This window comes from Strix aluco, chromosome 22 (assembly GCF_031877795.1).
Source record: "Strix aluco isolate bStrAlu1 chromosome 22, bStrAlu1.hap1, whole genome shotgun sequence".
Lineage (NCBI taxonomy): Eukaryota > Metazoa > Chordata > Aves > Strigiformes > Strigidae > Strix > Strix aluco.
Window position 1 is genome coordinate 474876 of NC_133952.1, and position 24094 is coordinate 498969.

Below are 24094 nucleotides of genomic sequence, written 5' to 3' on the forward strand. Positions count from 1 at the left end.
AGCAGCCCCACCACATCACTGCAGAGACAGCCCGCATCCCACGCAGGCAGCAGTGCTGTAGCTGCTGCAGACATTTACAGTGGTGCATTAGTCACAGTAATTTGGCTTTAGGACACCACCAACAGAAAGAAAAACAATGACATTAGCAGCAGGAGCAATAAACAACTTTCACAGGAAGGCTTTGGCTGGAGCCTTTTGATAAAGTGAAGCACCTGAACTTGTATAATCAAACCCAATTAACAGAACGAAGCCTTTCAGGAGGGTGAGAGAGGGTCTCCCCTCCCCATCCAGGCCGCACTTCACCTCCCTCCTCGCACCCCTCGACTTTTTGGACGGTAGCAGCCAGGTGTGTTCAGATGGAGCAGAGCAATACCTAGAACTGCTAAAAAACCACCAAATATTTCCATGCCCAGCTGACACAAGGAAGTTCTCGGTAAACAAGCCAAATTAAGCGGTTTGTGTTCATGCAACATTGGCTTGTGACTTCAGAGCTGTGCCAGAAGTGCACAAACCAGTGCCTGGCCCAGCTGGAAAAGCATCCTTCTTCCCTCCTGCTTCTGTGTCTCAAACAGCATGACACCATGAAAAAAGCACAAGAACAAGCTTCTGCAGGTACCCTCTCCTCGTTTTTCTCTAACCAAGTACTCCATTTGAAGACAGTCGCCTTCACCCATATTTATCATATAAGAATAGGGCAGTAAAAGCTGTTAATTATAGAGTAGCTCACCCCAATGCTCCATTAAGTGCATAAAGGCACCCTACTACTGAGGAAAACAAGCTCACAGTGGTTTTCTACCACCACTGGCCAGCTGAAATTCCCAACCGATGCAAGGCCCTTCCTCCCTCAAAACAAACACCATGGGCAACCGTGGCATCTGCCACCCAAAATCCATCCTCCTCCCTCGGCTCTGCACGCACCTTCAGGCCCACGCAGAAGGATGTCCTGCCTGACCTACGCTCAGCGTTTGCCCTCCAGAACACCCACGGGCATCACAACCTCAGCGAATGTGGGCGGGAACTGCACAAAGTCTCTTTTAGGATAAAAACAGCCTTTCTGCTTCCACATACATTTGCAAGACCGAAACGATCTTTCATCTAGGTATTAGCACATTTTTTTACTAAACAGAAATTACAGATTTCTTTTGTTTCCCCCCCTCATACACAAATATTTATTCCCTGTGACCAGAAACCCGAGCTCCGTTCCCCGCACTGCACCTCCTCCTGCCACCCGTCTCCCGGCAGCCAGACCCAAGGGCTCGGCGAGGCTCCTCCTCTCCGCTCCCAGGCTTCCCCTGAAAATAAACACTCGGGTGTCAGCGCAACCACGGCGGCTGCTTGACAGCGCCGTAGATTGTGCGGGATTAATTCAGTGGAGATATTACATGTCTTGTTTCGGTGTTTATTCTATAAACCTCCAGTCACTGCACATGTCAGCTCAGACCATCAAAGGTGTCCCCTTGTCGCCGTCACAGAGCCGTGCCCGATGGGTTACGACGAGCTCCCTGCAAGTTCAGGGCGAGCACTGAAAAGGCGGCGCAGGAACCGATCCCCTGCCCGGTGCCTCGGCACTGGCACGCACGGCTGTCACAAAACATACGCCTGAAGGACCTGAAAGTTTTCTGACGTGAGCAAAATACTGTTTTTCTCAGATTCGGTGCCACAAGAGCGCGCGGGTGAAGGGACCGAGAGCCGAGCTCTGCAAGGCTGGAATCGGGTTTTTGTTGGTTTATTTCTGCGGTGAAAAAAGAACACGGGAGGAGGTCACTGGAAAACACTTAACGAGATTTATACAAAATAAAGCACAATGAAACAAAATCTCTTAAGGATCTCTGGAGCAGCTGTCGATTTTGATAAGAGTGTATCGAGTTGCTTTAAGGCTCATAGAAATCGACTGTTTTTTAAAGATATCTCCATAAAATGAGAAGCAATTTTAACCTGATAGACATTGCTATTATATTTCACCCGCAGTAAGAAGGAACAGAGAGGGAGGATCCCCCGTGCTTATCTCCCCGGCACACAAACACGGCCGAGCGCAGCAAATTGATGGTTGCGGGAAGACTCGGCAGGTGAGTCCGAGAGGGTTTCCCAGGACGCGTGACGGGTGCGACTCCAACCCCGCTCTCCTCTGGAGGTTTCACTGCTCAACCTGAATTTGGGGGTTTTGTTTGTACCTTTGCAGGAGAGGGGGATGAAACCCCGACGCCTGCGCGTGGGCCGCCCTGGGGCTGCGGCTCCCTGCGGGGGTTTAGGATGCCGGCAGTCGAGGCGAGGCCGGTTCGCCTGCACGTCACCAGACACGGAAAGCAACCGTCCTCCTGTGTTAAACCCCACCTGGAACCACGGCAATAACAACAAGTGCTGGAACATTAACAGCAATTTACTTGATTTGATTAGCTACTACTTCGCAGCTACACAGTGCTCTTTGCATTAACGCAGGACTAAATGGAAAATAATAAAATAGTATTTTAATATTACGGTACAGCTGACAGCAAGCAAGGTAGAGTGATCTAAGCCCACCGAGAAGCCTGTCAGTGCTCACAGCGCGAGGTGCTGGGGCTGCCGGGGGGGTCAGTCTCCCTCAGCCCTCCCCGGCGGGGACGGCCACAGCCCAGTTTTGCCTCGTGTGTGACAAAACCCAGCCCCGCGGCCGTGAAATGGCAGCGCAGTCTCACAGCCGGTCACCTCACCTGTTCTTGCTCAACATCAGCACCAGGCTACGCCGCTGGCTCGCGCCAGCCGATCCCCAGGATAACGTGGAAAGGTCAATAGCATTTCCCCCTCCACTCAGAATAAATTTGTTTGCAATGAGACCAGAAAGGGTTTGTTGCTCTTACAAAAAAAGGCAGCAAACAAAAGGAAAGGGACTGGGAACAGGTGAGTGGAGCAACCCTAAAACATGTCCCCCCGCAGCGGAGGAGACGAGCTCTTTGCCTCACACACAGTAAGTCACAGCTTCGGCTGGGAACTCCGACGAGCAAACCCTCCAACGGCCACCGCGGCTGCTGCTCCATCAGCAGAGATGCGCAGCCTGTCCTCAAACTCACAAACCTGCCCCCAAAATCCCCGTCAGGCCGGGGGCGGCGGCGGGGCCCTGCCTGCGGGCCAGCAGCCCAACACGCCGCCCGTCCCAATCCCCGGAGCCGCGCAGCAGCGAAGGCCCGAGCCCCGGACAAGGGCAGCCGGGCTCCCAGCAGAGACGGTGCAATTATTTCTGGTCCCACTGTGTGGAGCTTGCAGGATGATCTACTTGCTTACAGACCCAAATAGCACGCAGCGAAGTCACAGCTCTGAATTTCCTCTCTTTTATGAGCCTGTGGCATTTAAAAGCTGCCTGATCTCTATTTAGGTTTCTTGCTTGTGGCCTGGGGGAAGGAGGGGAAAGGACAGGAAGAGTAATTGCAGAGCAGAAAGCCTTTTGTCTTAAGTATTGATGAGATTTGAGATGCTTCCCTCCCTCTCCCCATTATTTACCACCACAGCTCTCACATAAATTGCCACAACAGCGTAAGAGCTACTTTTGCCCAAATTGTTCCTGTTACAGCCAGGAAGGAGATGCTAAATTCCATTTTTGGACTTACTTTCGAAGCGAACAATCATACCCTGCGGCTGACGGCTCTCGGGACCTGCTGGTTGCTTGGGGCTACCCGGGGCTCCTGAGGATGCTCCCCTCCAGCTCAGGACTGGGCCAGGTCACCAGGTAAACTGGAGCTTCTCTCAGTTACACGGGGAGAGGCGGTAACAGAGCGCTGCACCAGCAGGAAACACTGGGGGTTTCCAGGAAGATTTTCCTGAAATGTCATTTTGGATTTGGCACCCAAGTCATCTGCGTGTACCCACCTCTAGCTCCAAGTCCCATTCTGAGGGGGTTTTGTTTCTTTTATATAAAGTCTCTTACTTGAATAATAAGAATCTAAACTAACTCATCTTATGAACATGAACCAGATGCAAGGAGGGAGCAAACAGAAAACAGTTAAGATTAGGGTATTTTGGTCAACCGATGCTGCCTCTCCATTGTGCTCATAAATTAAAGTGTTCGGCCTAAACGACCGAGATGTTCCCCTAATGACGTTACCGCAATATTAATAAGGCTGTTCAATGCAACTAGCTCCCTCTAAATTGTCGCATCAAGATTTGGTAAATGTCAGATGTATCATTTAATGAAAACTATGTTTTACTGCCTAGGGAGCTCGGGTGGCCAAAAGGGAATTGTAAATACTGCAAAGCCAAAAGCGACTCTTTTTTCAGGACAACAGAATAAGACCAGCCAGAAGCCTTCCTCAAGAAGGTCCATGGTTCTAGAACCAGTATTTTATTTTATCATCTTACATTTACTTCAATTCCCTGCCAAGGCAGATATTTAAAGCAGCTCAGTTCTTCACAATAAAATCACAAAACTGGGTGTGAAGCTGCTGACGGTGGCCCTGCCAAAGCCAGAGGCATCAGCAGCCTCAGAGCTTGCCACCTGCGCTGGAAGCGCTTGCAGAGCGCGTCACGGCAGCGAGACGAGCCCCGGGCGCGGGGGGAAAGGTGCCTCGGCCGAGCTGGCTAAACCTCTCCGGGCTGAGCCTGACCCGTGGGTCAGACAGATGTGCCGCAGCCAGGGGGTGGTGGCAGCTAAAGCCCTGAAGTGATAAAGCAGAGGGGCACCACTCACCAGACACCTCCCAAACCGTACTGGTGCACAAGCAGCAGCAGCTGCCCCCAGCCCGCAGGTGATGAACTCCCCCACGCCTCCCTCCCACCCCTGCCACACACCACGCTGAGAAACGGCTCCTGCTAACAACCTTGATTATACTATTTTTTATCCTGCGTAGCTGTTAGCTTTATTTTCTCTGGCTATGAAGTTATCATGGAGTCAAGGGACAGCAAAAGGGAACTATCTTCCATCTTCTGAATCTCTGCACGATAATAATGAGAAATTAACTTCCACTCTCCCAAAGGAGCAACCTACTGATGCAGAAACTGGCTGGGAAAAGCTGGAGTCTTGGAGGAAGCCCTGGAAAGAGAGACGGAGCCGTGTAATAAATCATTGCCCTTGTTTTCCAGTGAACACAAAGAGCACAAAGTCCTTGAATTCGCCCCCACCCCAGGAACCACAACTCCTCCCACGGGCGTAAAACAAGCCAGTGACAAGCACGAGGATGCCCTTCTCCCAGGAGCCGTCTTGCTGGAACCCAAAGCCACGGAAGCGCTTGCACGGCGTTTGCTCCCCGGAGCACAGCGGGACTGAGCGGTGACATCGGGGTCCCACACGCTGACTCGCCCGTAGCTGCACCCCGGCTGATCCACACGAGCGCTACGGCAGGAGCCGCAGCTGCGCTCTTCAAGGCTTTTGTGTTAGTTCCTAAAAGAGGAGTGCGATTGTTCTCCTGCCAAGCACGTCTGGAAAAGCTTCCCAGATTTGGGGTAAAACGATACGCAAGTCGTGACATGTCACACAACATGACACTGTCAGGAGCTGGTGCTATTACACACGACGAGATATTTCTAATTTTTAGCCTCCAAACTTGCAAAACACACACCCTCCTCTTGTTGCGCATTGTCTGGTATTACTGACAGGGAAGCAAAATCCTATCAAGATGTTTGTAATGAAGAATCCCATTCCAGAAGAAAGTCAAGGCAGCCCTCCCTTATCCCACACCTCAGCAGAGAAGTAGGAAGCTCACAAAGCAGAGATGGGTCAAAGCCCACTGGTGGGCTCCAAGGACGATGCACGTGGTTACAGCTCCACCAAGACCACAGCTGCAATGCAAGCACGGGGCAAGGTGGAAGGGGAAGGTGGCTCCGGGATGGGTTACCATTGTAAGAAATATTCTGCAAATACTGGAAAAAATCATGCCTCAAAACATTCTTCTCAAAAGTTAGTTAAACTGAAGAGAGAGGACCGAGAATGCGATGCTCATGGGAAATCACATACCCCTTTGAACACACCAAGAAAAATTGTGTGTGGCCAACATGGGGCACTTTAAAATAACACAGAGCGTACATAATAACATCTGAAAAGACTGACGCAGGCCCGTAATGCCCTCATCTGATACTCGGACAATTTGCTTAAAAGCATCATCTATTCAGTTGATGTCACCGACTCGCTTCGCTGGAAATCACGTTCGGTCGGTTCCCGGCCATACCTGATGGCGTCAGTCTCTTCTGGGCCTCATCTGGCAGCAGAGACCCATCACCACGACACCCCCCCGCCCCGCCCATGTGTTCAAAGTGGGACGGAGTGCGCAGTCTCAGGAGCGAGATCCCACGCCGAAGCGCTGGCTGCCGTCGGGAATGGGGAGAAGCGCCAGGAGTGAGCTCCCAGGCACCTCCCGTCCGAGCCAACGCCTCGCACGCAGCAGCCCAGGGCAGGCACGGCGCTCTCCTGCAGAGCTCTGCTCCATCTGAGGCTGTCGAACGTTCCAGGTGATGGATTTCAAGAAACCCTCTCCTTTGGGGTTCTTCTGCACGTGTGCAGTGTTGCAGCTCCCGCTCGCAGGGCAGGGAGGGATGCACGGGGACTGTCGGTCGGGATTGCTCCTGACTGACATCAAGATTTCAGAAATACCTCATCTCTTATTTCTTGTTTCTACAGAAGAAAAAAAATCCGATGACAGAAGTTATTTCTCCCCTGAGAAATGCTGCTCTCTAAGTCTTCATTTACCTTGACATTTCCCCTCCGCTGTACCAACGGCTTATCAGAAGATTAAAGCCCAAATGGAAAACTGCATGAGGAATCTGGAGCAGCCACAGCCCGGCTGTCTCAGCCCCGCGCTCCAGAGCGAGCCGGCCCGCGGCCAAGCTGACACCAGACACTCGGAGTCGGTTTAGGAGGTCACGGAGATTCGCTGGTCGGCATTAAGGAAGGAGCCACCCAAAGGTGACCGTGACGGCCCTGTCAGAGGGCAACGTGGCACCGCACCACCCCAGTGACGGAGCCGAAGGACACCATGACGGGTGCCTAGAGCTCTCTTCCCTACAGAGTCTTAAAATAGTATTTACACAGACAAAGGTTTTCAGCTTCGGGGAACTTGTCCATCACAGCTGTATCACTGGCAGGTCACACAGGAATTGGTTTTATACACATTTTTTCCCCTCACCTCCCAGACAACCGCTGGGCTTTCACCCTCAGGCAACGCACACTCACCCTGGAAGAAAAGAAATCCCAGGGTACGTCCAGCCTTTCTCACGGGACCACAAAACAAAGAAAAACCCCTCCCAAGAACTTAATACAGACGTTCAGTCTGCTGAGGACTCAGCAACGTGTCACCTTGCAGGGAGAGGCCACTGCCTTTAAAGTCCCCATTGTCCTCACTTAAAATTGAGATTATTAGTGTGGCAACTGAAGGAATTCCAGGTGACATGTTTCAAATTTACCTGATCTTTGAACTCTGCAGAGATGAAATAAAGACTTCAGAAGAAGCCTTCTTATCCGTGTAGGAAGAGATATAAATCACAAGAAAATGTAAATACACTGAATTTTTTTTTGTGACTGTTACTTGCATTTAAGATGAAAGTGAATTTATTTTGTATCTACAATATTTAAGAAGTTAAAAGTCTAAAATAACAGACCTAGCAGTTTTGTCCAGAGTTGTAGTTAACGCAATGGCTAATCCCATCAAGGGGACGTTAATTGGTGTCTAGATGCTCCTTTTCATAGCAGCAGTAGGCCATAAAACTTAATCCTTACCTCCTCTTTCCAGCATGTAGCCTCCGTGTTCATCAATAAAAGTAATGCTATTCATTAAGTATGGGAGTAATTACCTATGGCTCCAACAAACAGGACTGCACAAGTGTGTGCCAGTATGAAGTTGGCTTTCAGGATAAATGTTGAGCACTGAAATAGAAGCTACAAAGCACTGGAGAAGCGCTGGGTGGTTTTTTGGTGCATCCTGGGATGCTCGCTGACAAGTCTTACCCTGAAATGGTCCTTGGGGCAATTTAAGGAGCGATCGGGACGTCAGTGCCGCAAAAACGCATCCTCCAGATACGTCTGCACGGAACATTCCATAGAGATTAATCCAGGTAACGTCCGGGGCTCTGCTAACTTAGGCAGGACCAAAGTCTGTCCTAAACCAACCTCCCAACAGCGACAACCGTGGCACAGCGCAGCCAGGTGCAAAGCACGGCGGCTTTGGCACAGCCGACCCCTCCCGGCGCCCCCACCAAAGCCCTCGGCAGGCTGCAGAGACGGGGGGTGACGGGGCAGCGACGGGGCAGGCGCCTCCGTTCAACAACTCCGACCGGTGCCACTTTTCCTGTGCTAAGACCTATTTTTATGAATGAGCGGGAAAAGCCTGATGTTTGTGCTCTCTGTACTTGTTCTTGACACAACCAGAAAATAGGGAACAGTGATAACAGCACTAATAATAGTAATACAACTAATAATAGGATTTGACTTCTCAGTAAACATTTACTCTGCTGCCTTTTACACTCAATGGTGTCGTGTTTTGTTGCCAAAGAGTGAACTCCACAGAAGATTCATCCAGCACCTTTGCATACCATGGTTACTCAGCCTGGTTAATTCAACCATTAACAACTCTCTTATTTTTAGAGACAATCAAAAAAATCAGAGAAAAAAAGACGTATCTGTACCATCAATGCTTTTGACACAAGAGATGACCATCTGCCCCCCGTCCCTGCCTTGGTTTCTGGAGTCCTCCTCGCTGCGTCTCCCTCCACAGCATCATCTGGGTGTCGTCCTCCCCCCGTTCACACGTTTGGGCACATCACAGTTAGAAACTGCGCTCTGGGGGAAGCACCAACAGCCAAACTCGGAGTCGGAGTGAGGGTGTTTTGCCGGAACTCATTTCTGTGAGCCATTATGATTTTGAGCCACCTAAATACTGAACATTAAAAACCTTCCAAAGGATGGAAATGGAAAAGAACAGCAGCTCCACTGCCAGACCTCGCACTGGCAAAGCCACAAAGCACCCCGGGTCGCCCTGACTCCCTCCTACGCCTCCATTTATCAGGTCTGCTTCTCGACTCGGATATCTGTATCTCAAGACCATAAGCATAGCTACAAAAAGAAAACAAACATCTGCTGAAGAAATGCCTCATTACCAAGGTCAGAGGAATCTCCAGGGAGTTCATGGGTTACGTGTTATTTTAAATCACTCTGGCACACTGGATAGCTTGATGTACTTTACTGGTATAAATATATATGACATACTGATTTGGGAGCACGGGTCTACACCCTCCAAACCAGCTCTTCAGCAGAGCAACCTCATTGAAACCCCCCGATGTCGGGGAAGAACATCCCTGAGCTTCAGGGGGTTGGGATTCCAAAGGGAGCCCTTGGCCCCGAACAAACCCCGGGTAAATTCGGATGCTGCCAGGCCCCGCCTGGGGCAGCTACCCCCGTCCCTCTACTCTTGGGATAACGCAGCAAGAAAGAGTTATTTGACAAAGGGAAAAAGAAAAGCTAAACCCAACTCTTCTTACTTTGGGGGCAGAGGAGAGTAAGGAAACACATGACAAAACCCCACCGAGGTCCTCGAGGAGGAAAGCCACATTTGGAGCTGCGCTTATCACAAATTAATCTGTAAGGGAAATAGTCCGTAAGCCAGTGGCTAAGAGCTGCTCATGCGCTCTGATCACCAAGAGAATGTAAACTAGTCTGAAGCATCACTTTAATACACTTATAGGTCAGACCATGCCTGGTATTTTCTGCCGAGCCCGGGAAGCCAGCTATAACCTGCACGTGCGTTCTCCTACCACCACCAGACAGACGAGCCCTTCTCTGTCCAGCAGTGGAGTAAGCCAGGACTTGGTTTAGCCCCTCGTCCGGAGACTCACTAACCAGGAACATCCTTCTGGAAACTGCGTTGTCCCAAAGCTATAGATTCACTTCAAGCAGCTAACAATAGCATTCCCAACATTTTTACTGTATAACATGATAATTCATGTGTTGACAGTTCTGAACTCTATACCAGATCTGAAAAAGAAATTAGAAACAATCTTTATGAACTCCTCAGTATGCCAAGCAATTGAAACCGCCTCATAACGATATAGGACCAAAGCTAGAATATTAAAATTGTCATTAAGTGGAATGCACACGAAATGCTAAAAAGTCTTTTGGCAAATTATTTCTTGATATAATGACATGCTATAGACCTAAATCTTAGTACAAGGCATGAAAAAAGACAGTTAAATCAACTTCGTTCATTTAAATATAATTTTAAAAGAACGGGTGTTCGTCTCTTTATTGCTCAAGGATTTTTATCAATTTCTTTAGCCCTCATTTATTTCTCTTCTTTACTCCCACAGGGATGCAGTTTGATTTATTGGGAATTAGTTCTTTCAACTCATGAATGCTTTAAACTATTTTCAGATTAATCATCCCAGTATCTGCTAGCGCAGCGAGGAGAGCCCCCGTTCGACCTGGGTGTTCACATACACCTGAAGGGCTCCCAAACCCGCCCGCGTCCTGCGGTATCAGTTGCTCTCTCATGGAAACGGGCCCTTATGACGGGGACCTGGGGCTCCAATTAACTTTTAAAAAACTTCTTTTGAGACGGCCTCATCCTGCAGGCGTTATTTTAGTTACAGCTCTACCAAAGGCAGGTGTCAGCTTTAAAGCGAGGTGGCTCCCCAGCTCAGCGGTGACACACGCACGTGCCGATGCTGCCGCGTCCTTATGGGGGAGGGAGGAAAGGGAAGAACAATTCTGTTTATTTAGTGAACTGACTTCCAGTGCGGCTTCCCTGCTCACTGCGACCGCTGGCTCAAGGCTAACAAGGTTTTCCCCAACCAAGTGGAGCTGTCCCCTGGTTTTGTCCAAAATACCACGTACCAGGGGAATTTGCTAGGATGCCATCGGAGCGTGCAGGGTTCGCCGGGGATGGGGAAAGCCACAGAGGGGACAGGAGAAGAGAGGAGCACTGTGCCATGTTCAGAAAGCGCCAAGAGGAAGGAAAAAGGTTTCTGGTTCTCCCTCTGCTCACAGTGCAGAGTATGGCTCATGACTTGAGACACTACAAAAATCTGTAAATATTTGAAAATTGAATAATAACTCGTTAATTATAAATTTTAGTTGAGAACCACTTCAAAATGGAATTGCTGTTTGACAGTTGATGAACTTCCAACACTGCAGCCAGCGAAACGGCTGGCAGAACAGCGACAGCATCCCTCAACGTCCTCTGGGCACCCGGAGAGACCTGGGATGTGCAGCAGCACCGAGACGGGCCAAGGGGCTGGGGGAGCCAGGGCTGGAAGAGGCAGCGACGCTCCGATGGGAGCCAGTAAACTCCCAAACTTTGCTCCAGCGCAGAGTGAGGACTGATCCCTACAGCCAACGTCCAGGTGAGGCCGGTGGGGACTTCAGGAAGGACGCTGTAAGCATGTCACGCCGATACGGAACCGTTTGTTTGCTCTCCTCCCCCATGGTTTCGCCCCGGCACGCCGCCTCTTCCCGGCACCATGGAGGGGTTGGGGCTTCATCACCTTCCCCTTGGCGCGCTCCGAGGGATGCGCGAGGGAGGCGGAGGAAGCCCCTGCTGGGCCCCGGGGGTTTGCGGGGCATCAGGCTCCAGCCCAGGTGCAGGCGTCCCCCGCCAGCCCGGCCGGAGCAAGCAGGGCGCTGCGGGAGGGGCTGCGAGAGGAATCTAAAGTAAAAAACGTCGATTTACCCACAGACTCGGCTGATTGCTGATTAATAGCAATCACATACATAAATCTGGATTAACCTGGAAACCAGAGGCATTCAACCTGCCAAACACGCTGGGCTGGTGGGGCTGGCTGTGTGCAGGGCTGTCTGCAGGGCTGCAGCTCAGGCCCGAGCTGGGCCAACAGTGGAGGCTAGTTTTAAGACGATGGGGCAATGCCAGCTACCCTGGCTCGTCCGGGAAAAAGCAAGTACTACCCCTCCTCCCCGGGGGGGCAGAGCTCAGCTGCACCCACCTTCCAAGCGGACTGACGAGCGGTGACGCTGACTGTGATGTGACCTTCGGCGCACGAGCTCTCTTCGGCGGTCACTCATCGCACGCCGCATTCGAGGCATATGCTCAAACACCCCGCAGCAACCTGTTTTAAGCCCCTCCTCTCTTTCAAATTAACCTCAGGAATATAATCTATTTATTTATATCAATTTAGTCCCATCAATTAATGATGACAAGGCAATTAACTAGAATGCCAGACAGTAAAAAATAACCACATAATGCCTTCTTTAGAGGAAATCTATTATGTAATCCCAATCGGTCTTCATTAACACAAAGTATTCCAGTAAAAGGTAGTAATCTAGTTATGGTCTGTGAAATATGAAGATCCGCAAAGTAATTTTTCAGAATTAAGGGTAAAGTATTTTTAGCAAATGGAAAGGAAACATTTTTGCATTTTTCCTGCAAACCTGTGCAAAAACCCGAGAGCGTGCCATAACGTAATGTACCAGTACCGAGCAGATTGTGCGATATCGCAAAAGAGGCATTAAATTAGCCATTATCACTACAACGAGACGCAGGGTGGCTTCCTAAGCATCTCCCCTCCCCACACTGTTTGGTTTCTGGACCCAGCCAAGAGCAAGACAGCGTCGATTTTCTCCATCCCTCGTCCAACACTCGCTGTGCAAAGATACAGATGCCAGCACCAGGAAAATGAATCTCAATCTGCTAACTGTAGCGGTCCTCAAACACCCTGGTTTGGGGCTGAAAGTGTTCAAATCAGCGTTCCACAATTTTCTTCAAACGATGATTGAACATACCACTCATCCTCTCCTCCCCGCGGGGCTCAGGACCATCCCAACGGGAGGATGCCACGATGCGACCTGACCCTGACCCCCTTCCTACGCCGCCGGCTTGAAGAACTGAGCAAATGACTTGTGCACAGAAAACAGAGACTTCACTTCTTCCCCCCGATACTTAACATGACGCCCTCAGAATAACACCTCGAGTATTTTAACGATACTGATCTATCGATTTACGTATTAAAGATCCAATTATTAGAAAAATTAGATGAGAAGCTCACATGAATCCACGACACAACCAGTTTCACGTGGAAACACACATTTTCCAATTTTAAGCCTTATTCGCCTTCAAACTTTATATTAATAAACAAGTAGATAAGAGAGAATTAAACCCAAATATAGAAAATCCTGCAACAAAGAACACAAACAAATATAGTCATCCACTTCTCCAAAACATGCCAAAGCTGTTAAGCACTCTTGACTTAAAATTTATAATGAAGCAGCTTAAAAAGTCCCAAATTCCTACAGGAATGTGTTTACAATACAAACTCAATTATTGTCTTATTTCGATGCTTATCTTTTCTTATACCCTCTCAGCTCATCCTACTTTCACATTTAATTACATTACAGTATTTTTAGTTGAGATGAAATTACACATTTTCAGATTAATTTAGCCTGAACTAACTTCTGATAGCAGAAAATCCTTTTTCTCTGATGCCCTAATTTGAACCATCTAAGTTAGCATGAATCACTCTTTTAAAGCTCACGTTGCACCCCCCCGTAAAGCTGCACTTGGCGTCTCCAAGCCTGACGCAGCGCCCTGGGCATCGAAGGGTAAATGTTTGCCCAGTGTGCTCTGATGAAAACCCTCCTGTTCTGCTCTTTCCTCTGTTATTTTTTGAGCCCAGGTTGACACAGAAGAGTCAGGCACTGACTGCTCCCTACACGCTGGCATGAGAAACGCTGCTAAGAAAGGACCTTTTCTGTTTGTTTATAAAAGCACTAAAAAAACCCAAATTAAAAAAAAAAAAAAAAGTAGAGTCTTGTATATATTTAAATACACAAGATTTCTGGAAATAATTAAAAAATGTAATTACAATTTCATTCTGGCTATTGACTCGGAAAAAAACCACACCAGAACAATCCTCTCAAGTACTTTCTTAAACTGAATTATTATAATCCACAGTATTTTCCCTTAAAGCGCAGACATTTTACCACTCGGTGGGGGTTCTTTGGTGTCTTTGCAGCTGAGGTATTTGCTATCATTTCAGCTTTGCAGCGATGTGTCCCCCCGCCCGTTATTTTCACCATCCGTGTAACTGTGCCCGAAGATGGAGACGGACGATCCAGACATACGCAGAGGCGTTCCAGGGACGGACACTCGTCCCCGGCGGTTTATACAAAACCCTTCTGGGGCATTTCCACCTGGTGAACTCCAGGGTTTACGATAATAACTAGATTTTTCCCTGCAGTTCAGGAAGCCCTTTACAGCGGCCGTGCTTTAGGAAGGAAACGCCCCCGGCTCTGATGCCGGTGGGGAGGACGCTGCCGGCTCTGGCCGCGCTGTCCCGGAGCCCGCGCTCGGCTGCACCCGCCCGGGGGAGCGGCTGCCCGTCCCGGGGTCCCACACGCATCCGCTCCTGCCGTGCCCTGAATGCTCTGGGTTTGCAGCACTCCGAGGGAAATGTGGGTTTATGGGGATTTGTCATCTTTACCAACTTAAATAGCCATCCAGATGTTTCATGTTTCCCTCAGTTCACTTACAACCACCGGGCTCACAACCAAAACAAGATTTATTTTAGCAAATCAAAGGGAGATGTTCCTGTAATGAAATTTCAGGTCTGCAATCAAAGGAGAAGCACAAGTTGAGAATACAGGCTGAAAACACCCCTGACGCCGAGCTCCCCCCCAAAGCAGCCGCGTGCAGCCCCTCTCCGCGCAGCAGGACCCCCCCGCACCTGCAGCTTTCCCGGCCGGATGCCTGGGAGCTCCCGCGGGATCGCCGGCACAGCACCCTCCGCCCATGCCAGGAAACCCGGCCTCGCCCAGGGCTCCCACGCCGGCTTTAACCCAACCACGGACGCCGCAGTTTTCCTCTCACCTGCCTCCCACAAGTTGTTATCTGACACAACTGTCAAATCCTAAGCGTGTTTAAAATCTGCTCTCTTAATGCGCCGAGCTTAGAGACTCAATCAAATTCTTGTAACCGAGGTGTAAGCTGTAACCGTGCTAGCGCTGCCCAAGACTTTCACTTTCTAAACCTTGACCAAACTAAGATTAACATCAGCAAGAAACTAAGATCAAACACTGGCTTCCATATAAACCACATAATCTGAAGGGAAAAACACCCTACTTATTTCATCTTTTGCATACGTTACCGAGAGCGCACTAATGTCAAAGGGCAGAAACCCCCCCTCCCACAGGTGCCCACTCCAGCACATGAACTAACGACTGCGAGACCATGCCTGCTCATCAGCTGGGTTCGTTGGGTTTTAATTGCCACGATGATCAGTGTTAAATACTTGAAGAATCTCTGAGTTTAAGGACACAACTGTCACGGTGATCCCCCGGCCACACCCTGGGACACTGGCCCAGGCTGAACTCCAGGCAACGCCTGGGGCTCCCAGTGCTGTCCTGGACAGCGAATGACCCGAACACAGAAATCCCGGATGCAAACTGCACGAACCCCGAGCCTGCGTGACTGACTGCCCTCCAGAGGGTTCCCCTCTCTTCTGACGGCTGTTGCCTGTGCAATACAGGAATTTCTCCCACGCCCTCATGAACATGAAGTATTTCTATTAAAGGTCCATGTTTTTACGTTCCAAACACAGCAGAGATTGAAAAGTTCCAGATGCTCGTTGAGCATCGCTCTCAACAGCCACAACCGGCCGCGCTCTGATCAACTGCTCTGGCTGAACACTCCTACGGTCACCAAACGTGGTTCCGGCGCCTGCGAAGTCACCGACCTTCGGCTTCACCCAACTCCTACCGCGGCTGCGATACGCTGATTGTGCAGCCGAGGCGGGAGCCCAGCCACCCCCCGACCGCCCGGAACAAACACCGGGAAAGCTGGGAAACAGGACACGCTTCTTACCAAAACGTCAGCATCTCTTCTCCTGCTAAGCTTTGCCTCAGACACCTCCGTAAACTTTTGGGAAGAAGGAATAAGGAAGCCAGAGACGATAATCCTGCATCCTGCCTTGTTTAACGGGGCCCCAATGCCCCAGAGAAGATCTTGTCTTGGCTTCTGAACGCAGCCCTTGTTCAAACGCTACTGGAGCATCTCAAGTAAACTACTTCAAGTAAACTTGGTATTAGTTCAGAAAGTCCGGAGAGCAAGTGAAATTTTTTGTTTGTTTTGGTTTTTGGGTTTTTTTTGTGTTTTTGTTTTGTGTTTTTTCTTTTTTAACTTCAGATGAGACTTCTTTTGAAGCTGTCAAAAGACTATGTTGCCATTAGTGGCTCCTAAACAGTGGGAAGCAGGATTAATCATTAAAAATAGATTAAAAAAAAATATCTAAAATGCACCATTTGCTTGTTAGCTTGAATGTCACGAGGCCATTCAGCAGAAACGTAACAGGGAAGCAGCACCGAGAGCAGCACAACAAAAGCAACAACCACTTCTCTAACCCGACGGAGCTCCCATGGGAACAACAACAATAAAAAAAAAAACAACAAAAAAGAGGTGGTCAGGCCTTAATCTCTTCCAGAGTGCTTCTCTTTGCAAAAATCTTCTTGCAGGAGGCAAACATGAGGATTTATGAAAAAAATATTAAAATAAATCAGAGGGGCAGGGCGCTGGGGAGCCCAGATCCCAGCAAAGCCAGTCGTGCCCCGGGTCTGCCGGGACCCAGCCAGGCTGCGGCCACCGGCCCAGTCGGGCACTGTAAACCGCTGGAGGATCTCAGCCCAACAGCGACAAAGTTAAAAAAGTAGTTAAAAAAGAACTCCACGAGGGTGAGGGTAGGAAAGCCTGACAGACAAAATCCCAGTCTGTGCCACGTACATCCCCAGGTCCATCTCCTGCATCTCCTGGGTCCTGGGACGAACAGCTGACAGCTCTCCTAACCGATTCCCGAGGCACCACAAGGAATAAGTACGGTTTTCCTGGGCGCCTGATCACACACAAAGCTCAAGCAACTGACGGCCAGGTCAAGTAGTGACTCAAGATAACTGTCGAGTTTCATCCCTCGCTCTTGGAGGAGACTTCCCCGAACTGCAGGTCAGAGGAGCAGGCAGAGGTCGCAACGTGCTTTCTTTTAAGTTACAAAACACAGAATAGGGCAATAATATGTGCATTGGGAGGTTTTTAGAACCAACAATTCTTCCAGTGCTTAAAACAGTTACTGGCTTAGCTGGCAGGGAGCGAGTCCTCCAGCGCTGGTGTGACCCCGCAGCACGTCCCCAGCACTGCTGTCCCCTCCCTGCCTGCACCCACACCAGCCCCGGCACCGAGCCCGCTCCACCAGCCTCCAGCCACGAAACCCCATCCGACAGCGGGGGCTTTGAGAGAGGCGGGTGGGCTGGACAAAGGAAGCTGTATTAGATATAACGGCCCCTTCGGACCTGGGATCTGTGCAACAGCACTGCAGGCTTTAGAAGTGACTTTTTTTAAATTTCAGGAGTCAAGGAGATGAGAGGGAGGACGGAAGAGAAGAAAATGAACAGAGCAGCGTTTAGAAAAGCCTGGGAGTAAACCTGGAGGGAGAGAAGGAGGCAAGGCAAGCAAGCAGAACGGTGATTATGAAATCCTCCGGATCTTTAATATCCTAAATTTAAAGCGAGGCCCAAAACAATTCACTGGCACTGTTATCAAAGGGCACAATTTATCAAAAAAATGTTTGCCGAGCAATTTAGAGCCGGTTAGCTCTCCTAACGTGGTCGGGGACTGTGAACGCCGTTGAGCAGGCAGAGGTGTCCCCACGCCACGCACGGCCGGGCGGCTGCAGCTGGCGCCCAGGAGCTGCGTCGCTTGTCGCAGGCGCGTCCCCTCCCAGGAGCAGAAGCGAGGTTGGGGCAGTGATGGGGAAAGGTCAGGACACAAGAGGAACCAAAGCCCCAGCCAGAGGGAAAGGCTGCGGCACCGTGGCATCACCACGAACGCCGACGGCTGAGGAAGGGCGAGGCAGCCTCCGGAGAGCTCGGGGCAAGTAAGAAATAAGAAATACACCATGTTCTCAAAAAAATCCAACCCCAAATGAAACCCCCAAGGCCACAAATCGTAGGCTTCTCTCAAGACTCTATGGGTGCCCTTGATGTCTGAGGATGCTGTGCTGGACACTGTCCCCCTGAGGTTTTTCCCAAATCAGACCCCCAAGAAGTTCCTAGAATAACTGAATTTGGAACATTTAGGATGGCAACTTCTGTTCTGAAGGCAGCTCTTCTGTGTTTCCAAGCACCGAGCGGATTACAGCAGGAACAAACCGATCCGAATGCAGAGGTCTTGGCAGGTGCCTGGGAAGAAGCGATGTCTCGGTGGTGGCTGTCTGGGAGCTGTCGCATCTGCCCTGCACTTGTCGAGCGCTCGACGAAAGCTTTGCATCCCGCGGCACCGATACGAACAAACGCACCAGTAAACCAGAGAGGGAGAAGTCAGCAGCCAGAGAAATTATGACTAAGAAGTCGGCAGTTTCTCTCTCCTCCACGATGGCAGCATTGCTGGCTTTTAAGTTTCCCTCTAAATATTGCAAAGGAGAAATAAGCAGCAGGACAGTGAAAAAACCTGACTCTCAGCCGCGTTTCACCTCCACGTTAGCAGCTGGGACACACGATGCTCAGTGAACCGAATCCCCCCTTACACACAAAACATTTTCTTGGTAACTGGTCCAACAGTCTCACCCTTTCTTAGCTGCTCACAAATCCTGTTACACAGCAAAGATTTGTACCAGGCTTTAAATTACTTACTGTACAGAAACCCGGCAACTCGGCCAGATCCTGTTGTGAGTCACCGGTAGGCCCGAGGGCCCCGAGAATTGTAATCCTCGTTCCAGCAGCTCCGCGGAACAACCCCAGGTAACGTGTTCCCACCACATCCTGCCGTTTCAGAAGGTGCAGACAAAGCCTTTCAAAACTATTTGGGGTTACTGTCACCTTGGCGTGCCCCGGCGCTTCCAACGCCTCTGCGAAGGCTGCAGGCCACGGCCCTGCCCCACGCCTGGCTGCCACGCTCGGTCCTAGCCAAGGCTGCTGTGAGCGAGCTTTGGGAGGCTGCAGAGAGAACTGATGACACCCCAGATAAATCGAACAGATGCTCCTGGACACACTAACGGAAGAAGTTTTGTGTCTTAAGACAATGTACAAAGATTCTCTTAATTATCACTTCACTTCCTTTACTTGTAACCGTGTAAATCAGCTCCTGTTTGCTCGCTGCAGCAGCAAAGCGCAGGAGGAAGAGCCTTTTAGCCAGAGAGACTTAAATAAAATAGAGGGAACATCCCACAAATACCAAAGTCAATTAACTCATTTGTTACAGAGCAAGAGTCCTGCAGAATTTGTCCTCTGAGTAGTTTATTTTAGCTAATTGCTTATCCAGCACGAAGATCTCCCCTGTGCTGCACAAGAGGCTCAGCTGATGAGAAGTGAAAGGTCACCTTCCAGAGGGCACCGAAGCGACGGCGCCGGGACGTTCCGTGCGCCGCTTTGGTCCTCAGACCCACAAACCATCACACAGACCACGGAGGGAGAGGAAAGCGCCGGTAACCTGCGGAGCCCTGCGGGCAGGGCGGGCACCGGCCCCTGGTTTCTCCAGGAAACCACGGGGAGGCACAGCTCCCCTTTCCTGGACAAGCATCTCCCTGAGGATGGGAAGAGAAGGCTGCGGGTAAGACGCCACAGCCGAGGCTTTACTCCCCTCTCTGCCCGTCTCCAGCGCTTGATTCAAAGCGACACGTTCGCCCGTCGCTTCTGTTTTACAACAGCGCTTAAAACACCACTGTTCCCCGGCAAAGGTGGCGTTCTTCTGCCACCTCCATCACTCCCTCAACTTCTGCACTGGTGTAAGATGAAGCACAGACAAAACCAAATGGCTTAATACCGCATTTGTAAACCCCTCCTTTTTTAAACGTTATTGGAAGACAAGCTGAGCAGAGCTGTCAGACCCACTCACTGTCTTCCAGCCAGCCGGAAGATGGAACAAGTACAGATGTTATTAGTCTCATTAAAATTTTGTAAATTAAACAACGAGAGTGAACAGCCTTATTTATCTTAATTTAGTTCATCATTGACATTTATAAAATAAATACAGAAGTAATACTATGGGCACAATTCACTCTCACTAGCAGCAGCAGGAGTCACACAGAAGCACAGGCAGGGATGCTGCTGCCTGCCGGGAGCGGAGCCGGACGGTGCCAGCCGACCCCCGGGGGCTCCTCTGGTGCCTCTCCCCAAACGCTTCCCCGCTGCTGAAACCCTGCGGCAGGCGCGCCTCGATGTGGGGGTGCGTCTGTGCAGAGGGCTGTTAACAGCCAGCAGCACCTCAAGGCTCAGGTGTGACGGTCCAGCGATCCCCGGCTCCATCGGAGGAGGAACGTGGGATTCATCACCTCCACCAATTCCATATTTCTGTTCCCAAGAAGCCACACACGCCCCTCTGCGGCCGCACACTGGGTTGGGTGCGCGCTCCAGCACCCAGCTGCTCCCTGCCCTCGCGGGAGGAGATGCCACTAGCACTATCTTGACCAGTGCTCAAGAAATTATCGTTGCTTGATTGTCTTAAAAATACAGCCACGTTGTTTGGCAACTGCATGCCGCACGTGGCATTGTTAAATTAGGCTGGGAAAAACCATTCAGATGGTACATACCGGCACATTTTGGCTCCACAGCGAGAAGGCAGGACAGCTCTGCCAGAGTCGATAGATTTTACTGTTCGCTTTGTAAAAGTGCCAGGCATCTGAGCAGCAAGCAAACAAGATGCCCAGGATGACAGCACACTGGAGAAGATGGGAAAAAACAGTGTTTTCCAGGTAAGTGGAATCATTTTTAGGTAAAACTTCCTTTCTCCGAATTAAAAATAATTCCTGAACTGTGAGAGAAGTTTTAATTTCACACCACAACAGAGGTGAGGCAGGAGAGGGTGAGGAGGGATCACCTCTGGCAGCAACGTGTAGGGAGGATCCTGGGAAGCCTCTTTGGCATCGCCAGACCCCAATCGAATGCCTCAGCCCCCATCCCCGCGTCGGGGCCAGCGAGGTGGTCGCAGCAGCGCCAGGCGCATCCTCGCTGGACGATGCTGAAAAGAGGAGGAGGAGGAGCGCGAGGTGATGCTCACTTTGAGAGCGGTTGGGCTGGCGGTTTGAGAGTCACCACCAAGGAGACAACAGGATTTCTGGCAGGAAAGATTCCAGTTCTCACGTTCCACCGGGAGGCTCGTGATGGGCTTTTACTGCTGCTTTATTTCTCTCAGAATCAATAGAAAACAATAATCCTGCGGCCAAACATAAATCACATGGCAAAACTCGGCGAATCACCATGTGGGACACCCCGGGACGGCGCCTTTATTTAATTCCAGAAATGGCACCGTTAATGATTTCGCAGACCCCTGTTCCGTGGCACTGGAGATCTCCACCCCAAGCCCACGGAGCGCGGCCGCCGCTGGCCGAGCCGTTAAGGTTTATTGGTGGCACAAACGCACACGACGCCGATTCCAGCCCCCAGCAACCCTCTGCGCCTGTCGGCAAAGCCTGTCCCCACACAGGCCCCTGTCCCCACACAGGCCCCTGTCCCCACACAGGCCCCTGTCCCCACACAGGCCCCGACACGAGCCCGCCCTGCGCCGGCTGCACCGCAGCTCCCCACCCCCTTTTTGCTGCTTGTCCTACTGCAAACACCCCTTGGGGCTGCACCGCCCCAGCCCAGGAGCGCTCTGCGGGGCTGCACGTGCTGATCACCAGGAGAAATAACGGCAGGTAGAGCAGCTGCGTCACGAGTGGGAAGTTAAACACTTCTGCGCCCAGCAAACAGCTCCAGCAGACTCCAGCAGGGCCCTTTGTTCTGCTCCCGGCTGCCTGGGGAAGGGGTTTTCTCAGGAGCACACTGCCAGCAGCCCCAGAAATCCACACGGGAGCTGCAAGCTCGGGCCAGCCCCGCGCAGCCGAACAGAAGGAAATCCAGCACAAATCAGCTAAGGAAAACAGGAAAGGGTTTATCTTAATTAACAGACTTCCCGCTGCCCTGCCCCGTAAACTGTACCAAGAACTGGCAGAAGAATTGTGTTGGTTTGCATTCTGTCAGTAAATGACAGGAAACAAAAAGGCGTGGTGGAAATTGTCTGAGGGCGTGAGATTTAAGGTACATTTTTAATTAAAACAAAAAGACCAAAAGCTGCGATGCAGCGACATAAAGCAGATAATTTTACGGCTGGATGGTCTCCCTCTGATGTACTTGAAAACCATTTTTAAGTGACATAAAGTTTAACATACCGGTACATCTGCCTACCCACCAGATTCTACATGGAATTTCAAATGTAATTATATTAAAGTATTGTTACAGTGCGCGTAGCAAGAACGCCAACCAAGTGTAACTCCAGCAGAATCTTTGCCAGATTTTTGTAAATTTGTGTAAATTTGTGTTTCTCAGGATGAGGAAGAAAAAAACCCCAAAAAACCAACAACAAAAACTGTTGCCCTGTATCTGTGGTCCCAGCCTTTGTATTTAGCGCTCACCACCGACTCCCCCTCGCTGGGACCCAGCAGGTCCGGGCGCTGCTCCGGTGTTTCTCGGCGCCGCGGGTGGAGCAGCGCGCGGGTGGGAAGTGGGGAATTCTCAGCGCAGCCTCGGCGCAGGCAGCCAGGCTCGGGAAGCCGGAGCTGCGCTCCCCGTTGCTACATTATGCACAAGGAATCTCCCACAAGATTTTCCTCTAACTGCAAGCACGGGGCTGTGCAGATCCTGGAAAACCAGCCATGTACCTACAGCAAAACACATAACGCCACACGGAAATGGAGCACCGCGGGCGTAGCTGTCTGTGGGTGAAGCCCAGAAAAGCAGCAGCAGCGAAATGGAAAAGTAAGTCCCTCAGTTCCTGATGGTGACAGGATGAGCAGGGCGCTCAAAGTTACCTTCGTTATCACGTTGAGATCGCAGAACCCCAGCAAGGACTGTGGGGCTCTGAAATCGATGCCTCAGAAAAGGGGAGGGTGAACTGCAGGAAACCAAATCTGATTTATCAGCCTCAGGAATTTATAGCAGCTCACAGAGGGGTGAGCAAAGGGTCGGGAAGACGAACTGGAGAAAGAGCCTCAAGTTTTGAGCTGAAATGAGAGTGGGCAGGAGCAAGCAGCAGCCTCGCACGGGCATCCCTCCCGCAGCACCGAGGTGCGTGCGGGGCCCCGCGCTCGTCAGGCATTGCCCTAATTAAACCCACGTGCACCACCAGCAACAAACATCCCTCACCAGTTCACTGCGACTGCAAAAGGCCTTGTTCAGAAAGCTCGGAGGGAAGAGGAAGAAAGAGGAAAGCACAATGGGAGGCTGAAGGTGGCACCTCACAGCAGGAGAGAAGAAGCCTTTTGCTGTTTAGGAACACTAGAGATGAAAGCAGAAAATCTTAGTGCAAGGGACAGAATCTTCTGGGAGAGGAAAAAAGGAGTAATTTCACATTTCTGTAAATATGCAGCAAGACCACAACCCCTTTAGAGACTTCAAAGGAGACTACACGCCTCGCAGCGTGCACACGACCAGCACGTAACCTGCCAGCTACCAGGTTAGCAAATCATCCCTCCTGCCACAGCAAGATAAAAGGCTGCTCATTACCTACAAACACTGTTATTCAGCACCAAAAAATAATAATTTAAGAAAAATCAGCCTTTGTAGTCAGCTCCTCATCTTCTGACAAACGTGGTTTGTTACACAAATCAATCTGTACTCTTCCAATCTGACTGCAGGTCCCTGGTGATGCACGGCTCCCGGCTGCTCCTCACACACACGGGGCCCAAAAATCCTCCTCCCACCACCAGACTTCCAGCACACGCCTGCTAACGCACTGATGTGCAACTGGAACCGTGCTATTTGCCACAAATATGATGCCGTCCCCGTCTGGACACAACGCGCTCCCTCCACCAGCCCCTGGGCGCCCGCGGCTCCGCTGGCCAAGGATGGGGAGAGCCACGATGCCCGGCTCCAGCCCAGCACCCCAACTTCAGTGCCAGCTTAGCTGGAGGGAAAAAACTCTGTCAATAAATACTCCCAATAAATAGTTTATTTTTAATCAGCTGGTATTTGCAGGCCATTAAGATGCAACAAGCAGTCTCAGGCACTCCTCCTGTACGTTGTTTTTGACACAGAGAATGTATTGGAAAAAATGAAGGAATATCATTAAAGGTTAATTATGAGCAACTTAAAGGTTATTTTTGCATATCTCACCTCCTGGACAAAAGATGCTTCTTCATTACCATACCAGAATATAAATTAAGTTGCAAAGCCTTCAAAATGCGA

General features: G+C 50.5%; 1 protein-coding gene and 1 long non-coding RNA gene across 12 annotated transcripts in view; one reads left to right on the forward strand and one right to left on the reverse strand.

Annotated features, from left to right (window-relative positions):
* Positions 1-24094, reverse strand: part of CAMTA1 (calmodulin binding transcription activator 1) — a 305869-nt gene that overhangs the window by 196646 nt on the left and 85129 nt on the right. The window lies entirely within an intron of this gene.
* On the forward strand, positions 1492-2255 carry LOC141933544 (uncharacterized). The gene is made up of 3 exons (XR_012626118.1): positions 1492-1624; positions 1969-2066; positions 2180-2255. It is a non-coding gene; the product is annotated as an uncharacterized LOC141933544 (long non-coding RNA).